General features: G+C 35.9%; 1 pseudogene; it reads left to right on the forward strand.

The window, feature by feature from the left end:
- Window positions 1–6,073: 6,073 nt before the first annotated feature.
- Window positions 6,074–6,633, forward strand: LOC108723507 (histone-lysine N-methyltransferase SETMAR-like; annotated as a pseudogene).
- Window positions 6,634–17,357: the final 10,724 nt, after the last annotated feature.

Below are 17,357 nucleotides of genomic sequence, written 5' to 3' on the forward strand. Positions count from 1 at the left end.
CAAAACTCGGATGGGATCGACGAAACAATTGTTTAGTTACAAACGTTATGTATATAATGTGGTTTAAATTATGAAAAATGTATAAATAGTTATTTTCTTTACAACTACCGGCATATTCACATTTTACAATTTCCCATTCTCGCAATTCTATCATACTCGTATTTTAGAACGTATATCGTTCCTTTTCTTTCCGTCAACTCTTCTCAACCACTTCGTTATTCCCATGATATTATCATCAGACCTGCACGACCCTCCGTAATTTCCGGGCGTACACTCATCCCTACATTTATCCCCGCGATATCAGCGAGTTTAATTAGCGACCTATGGGGGCGAAATGGCGAAGTAATGTCCCTATTGACAAAAAGCTGCGCAAAGGGGAAATGTTAGAACGTTTGACTTTCCGTATCAACAAGAAATTGAGTTCACATATATCCTCACTGTAATCATTTCAATTAAAAAAGTAAAATAAAATAATATACTATTACTATAAAATAATATACTATATTACTTTTTTTTCATATTATATGCGATTAACGAATTATTAATGATTTTGTTTATCCATATTTTTATTCCATAAGAAATCGCATAACAGTGCTAATCAGAAATAATTTGCACCGAGTGTAAGTCATCCCAAAAAGTTCTTCAACGATTATGCTCTGCTATATTATATATACAGCTTAGACGTTCTCTCATTTATTAATATTGCAACGATCGATATCACCCTCAAAGTATCCATAAATTTCCCGCCAGTGCACACGCACACGTTCTTCGGTTCACGGTGAACTACCAACGGCGATGCAGCACCGCGAGGTCGTTGTGATGGTAGGCGGAGGCTGGCTGAGCTGGGTCGATGTTATGCTCGCTTCGGTGCTCTTGGCTGACACCACCATGACCGTGGAACAGTAGAAACGAATACCCGGGTAGGGGAAATGTAAGGGCGAGAGCCTGTAGGACCTGGCTGGATAAGGCTACGCGGAGTTAAGGGAGAAATCGAAGAAAGGAGAGGAACAAGAGAACGAGGAAGAAGAGACCGGTAGGAGAGCGAGAGACAAAGAGAAAGAGAGAACGAGGAGAAGGGAGGCGGAAAAGGGAGATGGAAACGTTTCAGAGAGATGGGACACGAGGGATTTATGCCGTTGGCTGTCGTCGGAGGGTGGATTGCGAGCCACGCAGCATAAATAACGACACGACAGCCTCCACCACTATCGAGGTTGTGTGAGCGTGCTGTGTAACTCTGTACTCATCGTGTCCGCGTTATTCGAACTTAACAATCCGGAGAAAATGGATACGCGCTGATAAATCAATCTAATCAAACGGGACACACGACACACGAGATATCGCTTTACAGGAAAGTTATTTTCGAAGCGAAAAGGTGCCGTGTTAAATCGCGAGAAATTCGAAGAATTTGATACGGTTTTATAACAAGAATGCGAACAATAATTAGTCGAATTCCTTTCTTGAAGATGACAGACAGATGTGCTGGGTTATACATCGCTCGATAATTTTCCTATGCGCACGGGCTGTATTCACAATATTCCCTCTTCACGTCTTGTTTAAGATCTCATAAACGGGCGCTTACTACGGTTCTAACTGCTTCAACTGAACTAAGGGTGACATCGGTATGCGACGACGATGTGTCTGAAAAATAACTCTTCGACTGCGCATAACGTTAATCCGACTTTTCTCGTTCGAGCGTATGTAAGATGCGACGGTCCTATAATGAGAGAATGTTTATGCATCAAGAATCTCATGATTCTTTTGGATGCTACGATATAAAATCTGATTTCGATCGCGCACTGACGGACAGACAATCGTAAATCGAATAAACAACATTAATCCTGATCCTTTTTTGTTCATATCGAATCTTTGCAGAATATATTCTTATATTATCTTCCTCTGTTCTTCTATTTATATCATAATTCATTGCATTCATTAGCTAAGTCATATTATCAGTTTGATAAAAATTTGATTTTATAGAACCCATTAATTTCTCATGCATTTTTCTATATTCTTGTCTCATTATTTCTATTCTTCTCTAAAGAACCTGATCTCTTCGTGAATCCAGTCCGCCCTCGGATGGTTTCACGTCAGACTGACTTAATTCATGGCCATCTTAGTTACCTCCATGAGATACCAGTATCACCTTATCCCAATGGCAGAAAAGAAAAGACTCGAAAAAGGCGCGATTTAACTCAACGACTTGTCTCATAAAGTAACATTAATTGATAATTTTATATATTCATCGTAGTCGACTTTGAATCCAGGCAAAAAATGCAACAGAACAATACGAATCTTTATATACATAAAGATATTGAATAAAATAAAATCAAGTTTTTGTTGAAATAATATCCATAAAAATGTGAATGTTCTAAATAAAATCATTAACTATTCAAGTTTTATCGATAAAGAAGCATAAAAGCCAATGCAAGGTGACAATGCAATTACATATTAATTCAATTTACATATGTATTGATAAACGTTTCGACCATATATCTGGTCATCTTCAGTATCAGAAATTAAAAAAACCTATTATTATAAGTCTAATTTAAAATTATATCAAAATTTAATTCTCCGAGAATATTTTTTAATCGTAAACATACTGAGAGAAGATGACATCATTATTACATTATTATACATAATATTTGGCTGAAAACGTTTGCTTTTCTTACGCAAAATTGTTCATGGATAAGACAAGAGGAATGGAAGGCTAAAGAGAGTCATGAATAAAGGATGAGACAAAATCCCATGTAGTCATGTTAGACTGGGGAACGGCAGATCCAGTCTTGGTAGCTTCGGTGTGCGCAGCCAAGCTTACAGCGCCATTAAAATAAAATAAAGCCTCCCTCTGCCTCCACATCCCACCACCCTATTCCACTCGTACCGCTGCTATCGGCCGCCGCCGCCTTCGTCTTTCACTTTCATCTTCTCTTATCCGGAGCTTTTTTTCTTCTTCCTACTTATTTTTCTCTCCCTTTCCGTTTCTTTCTTACCGGCGCGGCGCTTCTCACTCTCTCTTTCGCTTTCTTTGTTTTTCTCCCTTTCTTTTTCTCGCACAGAGGCATATTTTCTCTCTTGCTTTACCTTCCAACTGCCTCCTGCCATCAGCATTTTCAGAATGTTGCCAACGTAGACAGCCAAGGCGTAAACATGAAATCATTGCTGAGTATACGAGCAGAAGAGCCGTCTATATGTGCCTTTTGAGAGGATCCGCAATGTTCGTACAGATCACGACGCTTATAATAACACTTAACCGCCGACAGTGAATGGCTGCATGTTGCAATTTCTCTTCTTTGTATCTATTCTTCCCTTTTCAACTGTTCGCGGTTATCGGTCAGGGCGGTTTCTCGGCACGTTCGATTTTTTAAATATTTTACTACTTCAAGATAGATGTCATGTCTTTGTTCTTTGATTTATACCTATATACATAGCTATTGATATCGTGATTTAGTAATAAATATATTAAAAATAAATTCGCACCTTCCACTCTGTATACAAAACAATTTAATGAACGTTTCGTTACGTATCGTAATGTGTGTAATGTATCATAGTTATTGCGAGATATCGTACCTGAGAGAGATTACAGCAAATTTAAATATTTACTCTCTACAAACATATAACGCAGTCATAAAAGTCCTATCAAATACTTCGCGATATATCGCGTCAATCTTTTTCTCTTCCAAATTATAGGCTATACATTAATTAATCTATCGATATAAACTACAATATATTATATTTGTAGCCAGTGACAATCAGGTGACTATGTCTTTTATAATTCATTAGATTAAGAATTAAATTATATCCTTAGCCATTTCTCTCAACATTTTATATCATTTTCATTTTCATGATTATTCATTCTATATTTCATTCTATGTACAAGCGATAATTATTCACATCACGATCTAAGTATATTAGTTATTAGTTATATATAGTTTGGATCATTAAAACAAAAATATGTTCATATCAACATACTAACGAATGGAAATGTGTGACAAATTTTTGATTGAAAATGAAATCATGAAATTAATCGAAGAGGAAAGCAAAAACGAAATCACATTTGTTCGTCGAGGACCCAGTTCATCCCAAGCTAACGGAATGATTCTATTAGCGATACCATTAACGACTCGTGTTTATTATGCTTGACGCTCGCTTTTATAGTTATAAGTGTTATAACTTGAAGTGTGCCCCTCTCTTCGTTCTTCTTTTACTAGTTTGCTCGCGTGAACAAGGGTGACTGACTCCAATTAGGTTTGATATAGATGTATCTGACAATATTTGTGTCCTAACAAAGGAAAAAAATAACTTTACTGTTCTACAAGTTATAGTTTATCTCATGCAAAGCGAGTATAAGTGTATTTATTTTCATCTCTTCGTCCTATGTAAAAGTCTACGGTTTTGTCTACATTCTAAACTTTGACTTATTTTCTTTTTGTAATTATTATTAATTTCGAAAATATATAAGTCGTATACATTTGTATGTAAATAAAATCTTCTATAGAGCGATAATGCGAGAAGGACACGGTTTATTTTAATTATATCCATAAAGGGGTGGGACTCGTATGCTTAAGGGCGGTGACAAATTCGAGGGAAGAAGATGATACAGGAAATAGAAGGGAGAGAAGGGTGATGACTGTGGGTTTGGAAGAGGGAAGATCATATGGAAGGTCCAGAGAGAGTCCGGATATTAACAACGCGCACTCTGATACGCGGGACGCATGAATTCTATGAGAGTACTGAAACGTAGTTTATATGTATATATAATACTAGCATTCCCAATAATCCGGTCCCCTTTCATTTCCGTTTCTGTTCATAAATCTTGGTAGGTAAACGTCTACTCGTGCGTAGAACATTGTGTCTACGGCATTTCTCACACAAAAACTCGGTGTTTATTATAGAAACGATTGTAAATCTCATTTCCTTCTCACTGAACAAATTTCACCTGACAATGTGCCGATCGAGACTATAATGATTAACGATGTTATTAAAGTACGAGCAATCGACATTTAGTATCTTATTTTTTCCAATTTATTATTAGAATGCACATGATAGATTTTGATTTAATAATGGCAGAATAATGGTTTCAACAAAAAAGAGTTTCTAATGTCATCCAAAACTGTTAAGGAAGATATCCTACTACATTTCGAGAATAAGCTATTTCTTCTCGATTAAGCAGTTTTCTTATATCTTTAATTCAAAGAAAATTCTTTCGAACAAATTGTGATATATATATATATTATATATTAAATATAATATTATATTATTATTAATAAGATACCATGCGTTTTAATTCAAAAGACTTCTTAAGAAAAAGATATTTCAAGAATGAAAAAATGCAGCTACATTTTTCTAAAATCCTAAGTAGCACAAAATATAGCTGCCATAAACGAGCGGCATAGGATAAAATATTATCTTGGCTACCTTGATTATCAAGAACGAATGCACAAGCAATCTAAAGTGAGGAGCTAAGATAACGGTCAACACGCTGTCGCCATCATGCAGTTTTAAACCTCGACTAAATGCATAACGACGAAATATTTCGAAGTCGTGTGGAATTCTGTAGATATATATTTTCTTTAAAAATCACGGATATTATGAATTACTGTAATTTATAATTTATTCAAATACACATATATACAAAACTTTTGTTTAAAATATTAAAGAAGAGAAAAGAGAGAATTGAAACAAAATCTCCAATATTCCAAATAATGTCAAAAATATGTATAAATATGTGTTATATTTTTCGCAACGTTGAATGTAACGTTCCTTTTAATTACGTCTAAGATTAACACAAATTAATTCATAATTTATGCTTACTGTTCTTATTGCGGACACTAGTTATACCTTCGGTAATAAAACAAAGATTACAATGTTAAGTACGAGGGCAAATCAATAAGTACCCGTGTTTGAAGACAGGTGACGTTGCTGATGCAAGTTGGCATTACCATCGTGTACTACCATCTTTCAAACGCCATACAAAATTTCAGAATGATTCATGCAATAGTCTTGATTTGACAGTAATTCGTAGTGAGAGTGTTTGATGTTTTCCAATACAATGAAAAAAGAACAATATCGATCCGTGATTCGCTTTTTATTTTTGGATGGAAAAACGTGCGAAGAAATAAAAACGAAGTTGGATGCCGTCTATGGGAACCCTTCACCATCTATGACAACCGTCAGATATTGGTTCAACGAATTCAAACGTGGTCGTTCGTCTGTTTTTGATGAGGAACGCCCAGGCTGCCCGCAGACGTGGTTACTGAGGAAATCGTTGAAAAAGTCCACGACATGATTCTCGCTGATCGCCGAACGAAAGTGCGTGAAGTAGCAGAGGCCATAGGCGTGTCGTATGGAACGGCATTCAATATTTTGCATGATATTTAGGAATGAAAAAGCTGTCGGCCCGATGGGTGCCGCAATTGCTCACGGTGGACAACAAGCGAATGCGGCTATCAATTTCAAAGCAATTTGGAGCTGTTCAAACGCAATCCGAAGGAGTTTTTGCGTCGAGTAGTAACCGTTGATGAAACATGGATTTATTATTACACACCGGAGACCCAGGTACAGTCAAAACAGTGGATTTCACCCGGCAACGTGCTCCGAAGAAGGCCAAAACGGTCCCATCAGCCGGAAAAGTGATGGCCACTGTTTTTTGGAATGCGCAAGGCGTAATCTTCATCGACTACATAGGGAAAAGCAAAACTATCACGGGGAAGTACTATGCTGACTTATTGGGCCGATTCGATGTTGAATTGAAGAAAAAACGCCCCCATTTGGCGAAAAAAAAAGTGTTGTTCCATCAGGACAATGCACCGGCTCACTCCTCCGCAGTCGCCACAGCCAAATTGGTCGAATTGAGGTACGAATTGCTGCCGCGTCCACCATACTCTCCGAATTTGGCCCCCTGCGATTTCTTCTTGTTTCCAAACTTGAAAAAATGGCTCGGTGAAAAAAGATTCACATCGAATGAGGTCATTGTCGAAATAGAGGCCTATTTTGCAGAGTTCGACAAATCGTATTTTTCGAAGGGGTTAAAAAAATGGCAGAAACGTTGGGAAAAGTGTATCCTCCTAAAAGAGGATTACGTTGAAAAATAAAAAAAAATTTTGTGAAAATCTTGCGTCTTCATTACTAACACGGGTACTTATTGATTTGCCCTCGTATGTACGGAATTTCAAGGAAATATTCTCGCAATTCTAATCTTCTGAATAATACTACCGTTTGTACTCGGTAACCCTCATCCTAGCCCTTTACAGAGGACTCTCGACAGTACGAAACGACGACATTGACGAAACTACGATCGTGATTACGCATTCCAGACACTCCACGGTCATCAAGTTTATTTCAGAGACCTAACGACATAACGCAACTTTGAAGCTATTGTCTAAACGTCTCTTTATAACTCTGACGAATACCGCGTGTGTCACTCAATACATTATCCGAAAGCAAGTTTTAATCTGAAATAGAAGATAGCAGTAGAAGTCTTATTAAAACTAGCGAATAGAGAATTAAGAACAGCTCAGATATTTCACTTCCGGAACACGTTATTTGTCTTGCCGCTATCATTTCGCATCTATTTGCGGCGCTGCAACATAATCCGAATAAGCCGCGGAAAAAGTGTAGATCCACAGCTGTAACGATCGGAACCATTGCTTCACGGAAGTCGGTCTTCCCGAAGCGCGCTCGTTCGACTGGTCATTTGATGGGCAATAGACACTGGGTGACCATTCGACCGGTCATCCAGCACCGGACAAACGCGTCTGTCTCTTTCCGCGCCCTCTCTCTTTCTCTCTCTCTCTTTGTCGCGTTAAACGATTATTTTTGTTGACGTCATAAATCCTTTTAAACGCGGTACTCCGAGTACCCTGATGTATATCCACACGTACCTACATATTCTCGAGAACTATCGCTTTTCCCTGATATCTCACTTACGCGACAATCGTTCCCGACATCGTGATCACAGCGTAGCGTACGTCAATGTCTTTCGTAAGCGATCTGATTTTTACGGTTCCTATTGGTTTGTAGTGCTTGGCACGTAAGAATAGTCAACGTTCTTCCGCTTTGTCTCGTTTTCATGTAGTAACAATAGATGAGAAACAATTAACTACTGCAGATTAATTACTGCGATAACTATTCTTTACATCACAGGATACTTCATCTGACACCATCATTCAATATCTATAAAAATTTTTACAAAAACAGTACACACGCAGCAATTTCGACTATTAATTCGATATACATATAATTGAAAATTTTTAATATAACGTTAGGATTATCTCTGTCATTTATATTTAGCATTTTTTATTAATTTAAAGTATTCTGTTTAAACAGAATCTGGTCACGTTTTAACTTTCAATATTAAGTATTTTAATACCGAGTAGGTACATAATGTTAAGTACGTAATGAATAAAAGCTAATCAAGACGTCATATATGTATGAACCTAAAATCTATAAATAAATTCTATTTCTTTAGATATCTACGATCTCTTGGTTTAAGTTTTTTATAAATTGCCATTTGCCTTTGAAATAAGATTCGATGATATTATCATATACGGTAATAAAGACAGACTATTAAAATATTTTATGTCAGTTCTATGATTCTAAAAAGACGTATTAGCAAATAATCATTCAAATTCAAGTATATTAATCGTATAGTATATTCATTTTTTCTTCATCGGTATTATGTTTGTTGTATATGTATACTATTGTCGCAATCGTGACATCAAAATATGATCTCATTATTATGTGATAGATATTATACATATAATTATAGTAAATGTTGTTTTTCGTGAAAATATTTATTTTGTATGAGATTATCATTTATTGATTAATCTTTAGATAAATCGAGATGCATTAGTAGAAATAACTTGTTTGCAATACAATTTTATTAAATTTTAATATACATACTTTATGTAATTCAATTTTATTATACTTGCACTACATTACGCTAGGCAACAGCTTTGATTGGTCGTCTGTAATCAAGCTTATAGTTTTGTAAGTTGGATATACTCAGAATAATCATTATCGTCTACATGTCAGTATTATTAATGCACTAATGAAAGACATAAATGAACTGATCATGAAACTTAATTACTTAGCTACGTCAGGGACGATAGTAAAAATCTTTTTTACAATTCCTAATTGATTGGTTGGATGATTGGAATCAATCGAAGTTTGAATTAACCTTTATATCAATTGACTTTTTATTTAAAAGTTCTTTTAAAGCATTGATTGCTCAGACATTTGAAAATAATCCGGAAGCCCTTGCAGAAATCCAAGAGCTTGGGAAACGAGTTGAAAAAAAGAACCCCAAAAGTAGTAAAATAGACGTCCCCAAAGCAATCCTAGTAACCTTAATTACTTTATTGACAGAGATTACATTTTAGGCGGCCAACATAAAACTGTTTTTTTTTACTTGACCTTTCTGGCATTAGAACTCCTTGGTTAGACCTGGCTTCCGTGTTTTTCTTTCTGCAAAGTGTTTTCAGATTTTCTTAGCGGTCAAAATAGTTTCACTGACTTTCGAAACAGGTACCACAAAAGGATGCGGTCAAGAAACGGTATCGGAACGAATCCTTTCAGTAAATTGGGTTCGAATTAAATTATATTCATACGAAGTTCAAAGAAATCTGTTTAGCATGCTTACAGATATACATATATGTATATATCATGTATTATTTAAATTAAATTATCTCGCAATTCTGATCGTTATACAAATCGCAATTATTATCATGCATTTACTATTTCTTAACAGAAAGAGAAAGAAAAAAATTCTTTAGCAATCTCCGATACAAGAGTTTTTTAATTAACAAAACCACACCTAATTTTCCCACTGTATTCCGTCATAGATTTATTCGAAAAGGTTGCAGATAGTAATTCGATTAACATCGCGCGCCGCGCAAAATAAGATTCATTGTAGTCACAAATCCCTCGTAAGGATTCAAACATTTAACGTTGGCTACATACTATGACTTTACAGCGGCCGACGTAACAGCCGCCTATATATTTACACGCATATTTACGACTGTCCACTCTGCTCCGTGCTAGCACGCTTCGAAACAAGAGCCAACGTGGCGCACTGTTAGGCAGAGTTTTAGCCGCCGCATCCTGAAAGCCCCACAGCGCTCACCGAAAAACAAATAAATCAATGAAAAAAATATTTTAAGAAATAAAATCAATATATAAGATATCTCTAATTGGCAGCAATTATTTTCAATAGAAAGACATTTCTAAATATATATATATTTTTGAAAACTGCTAGTATAAACTTGCAATTAATCACGATTAAAGTATCAAACTTGTTGAAAAAATTATATGTCAATGTGTGAATAAATTTTATTTCGATGTATTTGTACTAATGAATAATCGTAATAATCGTTCAAATTTTCAACAATTTAACATGTATGTATTTAAATATGCTTGATCGTTGAAGCGTTAGTTTCGTTTATTCGAATAATTGTTTCTCAATGTAAGATTTACGTTTGAATAATATTTATTCTTGAAAAAGAGAGAAAGAGAAACATAGAAAGTCTAGCACAAATTATATGTAATAAAATAATTTCTACGGTTTGCCACTTCTATTGGAGTATTATAAGATACTTATAAAAGGAAAAGATTTCAGTCAGCTCGCCATTTCAGTCGCCATCACAAAAAGCTCGAAAACTAGTTTCCATCAAGAGTACAAATCATTCTAGTCCACCGTGATTCTGGTTTTAATAGCCGAGCAGGGAGCAGGACTCACTCAACAAAATATAAAAGCGTTAAACATTCCATGGTTGGTTTAAAAATTCCATAAAAAAATTATTAGATATGCAGACTAATGGAATAAAATGTTCCTGTGATATAGGACATTTAAAATGAAGAAGCGATTTCTAATAATCTTCATCTAATATATTCTCGTTACTTTGTTCTAAATTAAAAGATCATCCTGTTACAAAGATGCCAAATTCTTATCGCACTGAAAAAAGTGTTGAAATATGAGGAAATCGATTATTATAAAAAATTTCTGCATGCGCGAGAATGAAGTTCGACGTCGTTATCACTCATGGTGAAAATGTCACGTAATTTGAAATTCGTCACGTTTCACGGCTTATTATAATTACGACTAAAGTGTTCAGCCGTAACTATACGTCTTGCTTACTCTCATTATTTATCTTTCTCATTGCAAGAAATTAGAAACGTCCATTAATACCATATTTGTCTATCTCATTTCATATTAGTACTGTTTTTTAAATATTGCAACACTTGCAAAAAAAGTAACATCGTCGAAAGTTAGAGATTGAACTTTAAGCTGTTCAATTTATTTTCTTCTGCTATTTTTTTCCTATTGTCAAAGATGTATGAATACAATCTACGATTCAAAATGCTTCGCCATGAGCGCGAAACAAAATTTTTTCTCAAAGTATCGTGTCAACATGGCCGATTTACATGTAGCCATCATCCAAGGCATCTCCATCTTTGACTCATGAATCGGTCGAATGAGTTTAAGTCCGTTGCAACTTGCTACAGTTACTACTGCCGCGCTCTTGGAATCTTCAGACGACACAATCGATACCGAAGAGTAAAGGAGAGTAAAATGGAGACGGATTGGTGGAAAGCGTCGAAAGAGAGAATGGCGGTAACTGCCGAATCGAGCCGCGCGGAGAAGGTACTGACGAAGAGAGCAGGCGGAAGACTGCGTGGAAGAAAGAGGGAGGCGGGCAAGGGAAGTCTTAAAAAGCAGCTTGGGAATAAAACTAAAAAAAAAGGGACGAGAGCGCAGGCGACAGTAAAACGGCGAGCAAACGGCCGCCGAGGAGATTCCGCGAGCGGATAATTGTGTAAGTGGACCCCTCACGTTGCGTTGCTTCGATATTGGTACGAAGACAGCTCCGACCAGTTTTGATATCCTGCTTGCGATGGATTGGCAACAACGCAAAAAAATAAGCAATATTTCCAAGAATAATTTCAATGGCCGTCTTTTTAAAATGTGTATTAAACTGTACAACTGTTAAATATTTTCGTTTGCTCTCTCTTGGAACGATTTAATATTTCACAATTATTTCAAAATACTTATTACTATATAATTTTTCTCTCTCTTTCTCTCTCTCTCTCTCTCTCTCTCTCTCTCTCTTTCTCTACCAATATTGTAGTAAAAACGTAAAACAATTATTTCGAAGAGCAATTTTTTAAATTTCCTCCGCTCTACAGTCAAGTTCTCGAGATTGTCAAGACGAATGAATTAGTAACAACAAAAATGTATGAACATTCGTAACGTTAAGAAACTGTAACGGTCTCGTCATGAACTCGTGATGAACGAAAACCAATTCATCCATCTCCTGATTAAAGATATAAATCATACACCGATCGGCAGGAACTCGCTTCTCGATAGCGAACCTCGAAGTACATATCTCGCGTCGGCGCGCGTGATTAATAGTCCCGCTTGCTCAGCAGGATCAAAGATCTGATGTCGATCCAAGATGGTGAACTACCTAACAACTCTAATGCTCGTACGCGCGCGTTATCCGTATATCGAATATACCGTGCAGCACGCGGCGACGGTAGCATTTATGGGCATCACCGGCGTGAATATTTATGCGGCGACCATTATCGTCTACATAATAGCAGGTATAGCAAATGCGGATAAGCGAACCTCGAACCTGCAATACGACGAGTCTCGAGTCGGCAAGCCGTGTCTTGGAACCAGATGAAACAACGCAGGACCGTAGCAAGGCCAACAGCACACACGCAACAAATTTCGATCATTTCGTTCTATCATATATATCGCATGTATCTGATTGACGTCTAACGCAATTCTATAATGTAATAAATTCTAAGTAATTCAATTTACTGATACTATACAGTAAATACAATTCTACTTATGATGGATTGACAATTCACTAAATGTCATATTAATGACATCAAACCCTCACAAGTATATTTTAATATTTAATATAATATCGAGATTGGGTGGCCATCTTTCCAGACGCTCTTGAAACTGCTACGCCGATCCATCCTCTTTTTCTCCGATTGGAATATCGATTACCGAAAGCCTTAAGGAAATAATTTCTGCTACGCGGCTGGAAACGCCCATGACTGTGGCTGGCCATGGAACATCGGGGAGCGCGACGGTTGATATCTGTCCCGAAGAGATATGAAACGCCTATGCTGTACACCATGACCATGCTGAGCCTATAGCTAGGCCGGTGCACGGTATAAGGCCAAGATCCTAAATCACATTTGACTCCCGTAATGGGATTGCCGAGAAAGCCTAAACCCCAGAGGAATGAAATCTCTCTGATAGTAAATCTACCTCTTTCATGGAGCTCCCCCGCGCCACCATCTTTTTCCAGACGCCGAAATGCCTCCCACGGTTGCGGCGGCATCCATTTTTGGAGTCTCATTCCACGCATTCGGAATGTGAAACATGCCACCACATTGGAGATTAGGGTCCGGCAGGCTGCACTAAGACCAGTTCTGACGTCAAAATTAAGCCGTGCAATGCGTCCATAAGTTTTTTTTATGTACATATTCCGGGACGTTCAACAACAATCCTTCTCGTAAATCAGGAACTTTTTCCTAGTAATCGTAATTTCTTCGATCGTAATCTGATCTCTAAATCGAACATACATTTTGCGAAATATGTATTTGTTAATGTATTATTGACCAAAATCGCGAGCGATGATATATATGGACACATTCAACTATCTTTGCGATCACATCGAGTTGTGCGAAAGAGCAATCAACATCGTGCAAGTACCACTTGAAATATACGACGAATAACAATTTCGGAGAAAGTGCCAATTTCGAACAACGTATTCTAAAGAAGTTTTATTTACGCGCGCACAAAGTTTCCATTAAATAGAAGAATATCGATAATAAACTAATATTTTTATATATTGTCATATAGATTTAAAAAATTAACTCTTCAGCGATAAAAAATAAAAATAAAAAAATACGCCGAATGGAAAGAAAGGATATTATACAGAACACGTTCTTTCGAAAAACGCCACTTAAAGTTTGTTTCATTTTTAACACACGAACTACGCATGTCTTACAGGTTCTATTTAAAAAAAAAAGAGAGAAACTTCCGTCTCTAGGTTTAGAAATACTTCTTTTCCTGCACCTTGTAAAATCTTTTCGTAGAAAAACGCGAAAACCGAAGTGAAATCGGAGTGGAATGTAGGCCGGTCACTATTTCGACGAGAAATAAGCAGCTAAGAATCTCCAAAAAATACAACCGAACAAATCGAGGGAGTTGGTAGACTCAACGAAGAGAAATAAACCGGTCGAGAGAGTGAGAATATGTTTCTGTCTTCGACGTCTCTTGAAAACGTCAAAATCGTTTCGAGAGCAATAAAGACAATTGTTATTGTTCGGAACTGACCAGACCATGTTTTCGCAGATTTAGTTCGTCTACCTTCTGACGTCCTTTTCTACTCCATCATTGCCTCGGTCGCTATCTCCATTTTTTCTTCGCATTTTATTCTTCCCCACAACCATGCAAGCATCATCGTTTCATGAGAAATTTATTAAAGCCTACGTAATCTATTATTAGTTTCTCGGAGTATAAACGAAAAGCATACATTTCGAGTGCTCGTCATAGAAGCAAACGTGATATATTAAAGATACCAAGATACCGAGATAGAGACCGATGTAGAAAGCAATTTTTAGATTTTAGTTAAATGCCACTCACCATCGGACTGATTTTGGAAGAAAGAAGTTATGACGGGGCTCCAAACGCGGTAAAAACGAAGAGATCTACTTCTCGAGCTCGCGCAAGTTCGTGAGGCCTGTGGCGTCTCGTTTCACGTGTTAATAAATAGCCGCGTTATTACCGGCAAGCTAATTCCTCAGTCACTCTCTTCATTTAACGAAGCCAATTATGACAGGCATAAATGTAAGCACTTAATAGTTGTGTACACAAACGCACGCGCGCGAAACACGGCGCCGTGACTCCGCTGGGTCGGTTCTCTCGCTGATCTAATATCGCAATAAGCGCACAAACATAACTGTAGCACACCATCCTAACGTTTGTGAAAGCAATTTTCGCTCGGATACTCGCAAATTTTCCCCCGATATGACGAACACGCGCAACGAAAGTATGATACATGCTAAAACAGAAATTATCTCTAAGCTGATTAATATTCAATCAATCGTTCAAAGAATTCACCGTTTTGTACATCTTTTTCTCTCCTTTTTAAACACATTAATGTTTCACAGAATTGAAACGTTGAAACACAGAAATGTTAAGAAAAAAAATTGAAAACGTCGCACTATGCACATCGATCCGTTTTATGTATCATTCATCCGGCGCTCCCAAACGCGACTGAAATGCCGCGAGCGGTTATTGCCGCCATGATACTTTTATTGTGCATTAATTCTGTGATTGTCGTTACGAAATCAATTTGCCACGATACTTGAGGCGTCGTAAAGTTATTTAACGTGTATTATAAAAACAGCGTGCTTATGTGTTCTCTCACTTCGATATTTTCGTCCCTGCTCTTCGCTTCTACGCGGCCTATATAACTACGTTGCCTCATAAATATTTATTTACACATGACGACTCGTTCTGATTTACCAGCAGGTTTCAATGCATTTTACCAACTTTGAGTAGTGTAATATGGAGATTGATTACAAACAAACGTGTCAGACACGTTATCAAAGTAAGAATATCATCTATACTTGAGCAACTTAGCGGATTTATTCAATTGTGATAGGTGTGATGAATAAAAAGACAATGCTCCATGCGGGTTGTTTCTTTCTGCATCTTTAGAAGCTTCAAACTATACGATAAGTTTATAATTATTTTATAATTATTCAATTTCATTAAAACAAAAAAAATTTAACAAGATTTTTAAGAAGACTTCTTGTTACATATAACGTAATACTACTAAACAATATAACGCTTGGCAAAATGATATTAAGTGTACAATACCTTTCTAAAATTGATAGATTATATATAAATGATGCAAAAAAATCCTAATTCCTGTTTTCCTTCATAATTCTTTAATCTTTGCAATATTCTTAAAAAAAAACCACCCGACAGCTTTCGTTTGAAATACAAAGAAAGCAAAAAAGTATGCTGAGAATCCCATTTAGTTGAATCAATTAATTTTTTGTTTGGATTAGGGATGTAATCGCTATTTTGAAACATCATATCATTATCCCTTTTGATATTCGATATTTGCATCGAAATTTTTAGTTTCCGTATCGTAGCATATCGGATCTGGAACGTAAATATCAATTGATTCGATACAAAGGTTGTATTTCCAAAATTCAACCGCATAAACGTAACAAGGATGTCAATTCGGGGACAATTTACGACATCGCGATCAACGCCATCATGAATATTAAAAGAAATTTTATGTTTCACATTATCTTTGTTAGTTGATACACTTATATGTATAAAATGACGAATACGAGTATATGTATTGTATAAAATTATGTATAAATGCATAATTTTTTATTCTCATCAATCTTTCTCCCATTCCCATTTGTGTATGTATAAATTTACTAAAATATTTATAATTCTATTGATAAATTAGTGAATTTACCTAGTGATTTTTTTTCAATTTTTCTTTAAAATCGAAAATTCGTGCTATTCATATGTCTCTATATAATAAAAAAAGAAGTAACGATATTCCCGAATATCGAATCATTTCCAATTAATATATCGCCGTATCGATATTGCGTATTTCGATTCATATTGATACGAAATATCGATAGTCTATGCTTTTCCGCACATCCCTAGTTTGGATATAGGCAAAAAAAAAACAAATTCTTGGTTGATGCAATAAAATAATTTAGTTAAAGCAAAGCATTTTTGGTTATCGTAATATTTTACTTGTTTCTGATAAACATCTTTATCAAATGTCGATGTTTAACAAGTCGATGTCAGAAACAAGTAAAATAACAAATTATTATAATAACCAAATGTTTGGTTCAACTAAATTATTTTATTACATCAATCAAGAATTTGTTTACCCATATCCAACGAAGAAGTTAATTGATTCACTTAAATGAGTTTCTCAGTGTATAAGTCAGTAATACTTTTATGTATATAAATTCTTTATATCCATATGAACATCCAGATTTTTACTGCATTGTTTACTGTTTTACTATTATAGATTTTAAATTCTAATTCGAATATCCGAGTCCGTGACGATTAATCCCTCTATATACGTGCTTTTATTAACAGATAAAAAGTTGCATCTTAGAATTTTTTCTAATTTAACAATACTAAGAATGTCAGAATGACTTTTTTCTCTCTTTTATTTAGATTTTCTATTAAGCATATTATTAAATTATCTTAGACTTGCTTTTAATTCTTATTTCTGTCACAGTAAAGTAATATTTTCTAATAGAAATTATAATATTGTGAG

Source organism: Mycetomoellerius zeteki, unplaced genomic scaffold (genome assembly GCF_001594055.1).
Source record: "Mycetomoellerius zeteki isolate Tzet28-1 unplaced genomic scaffold, Tzet1.0 scaffold243, whole genome shotgun sequence".
Classification (NCBI taxonomy): Eukaryota; Metazoa; Arthropoda; class Insecta; order Hymenoptera; family Formicidae; genus Mycetomoellerius; species Mycetomoellerius zeteki.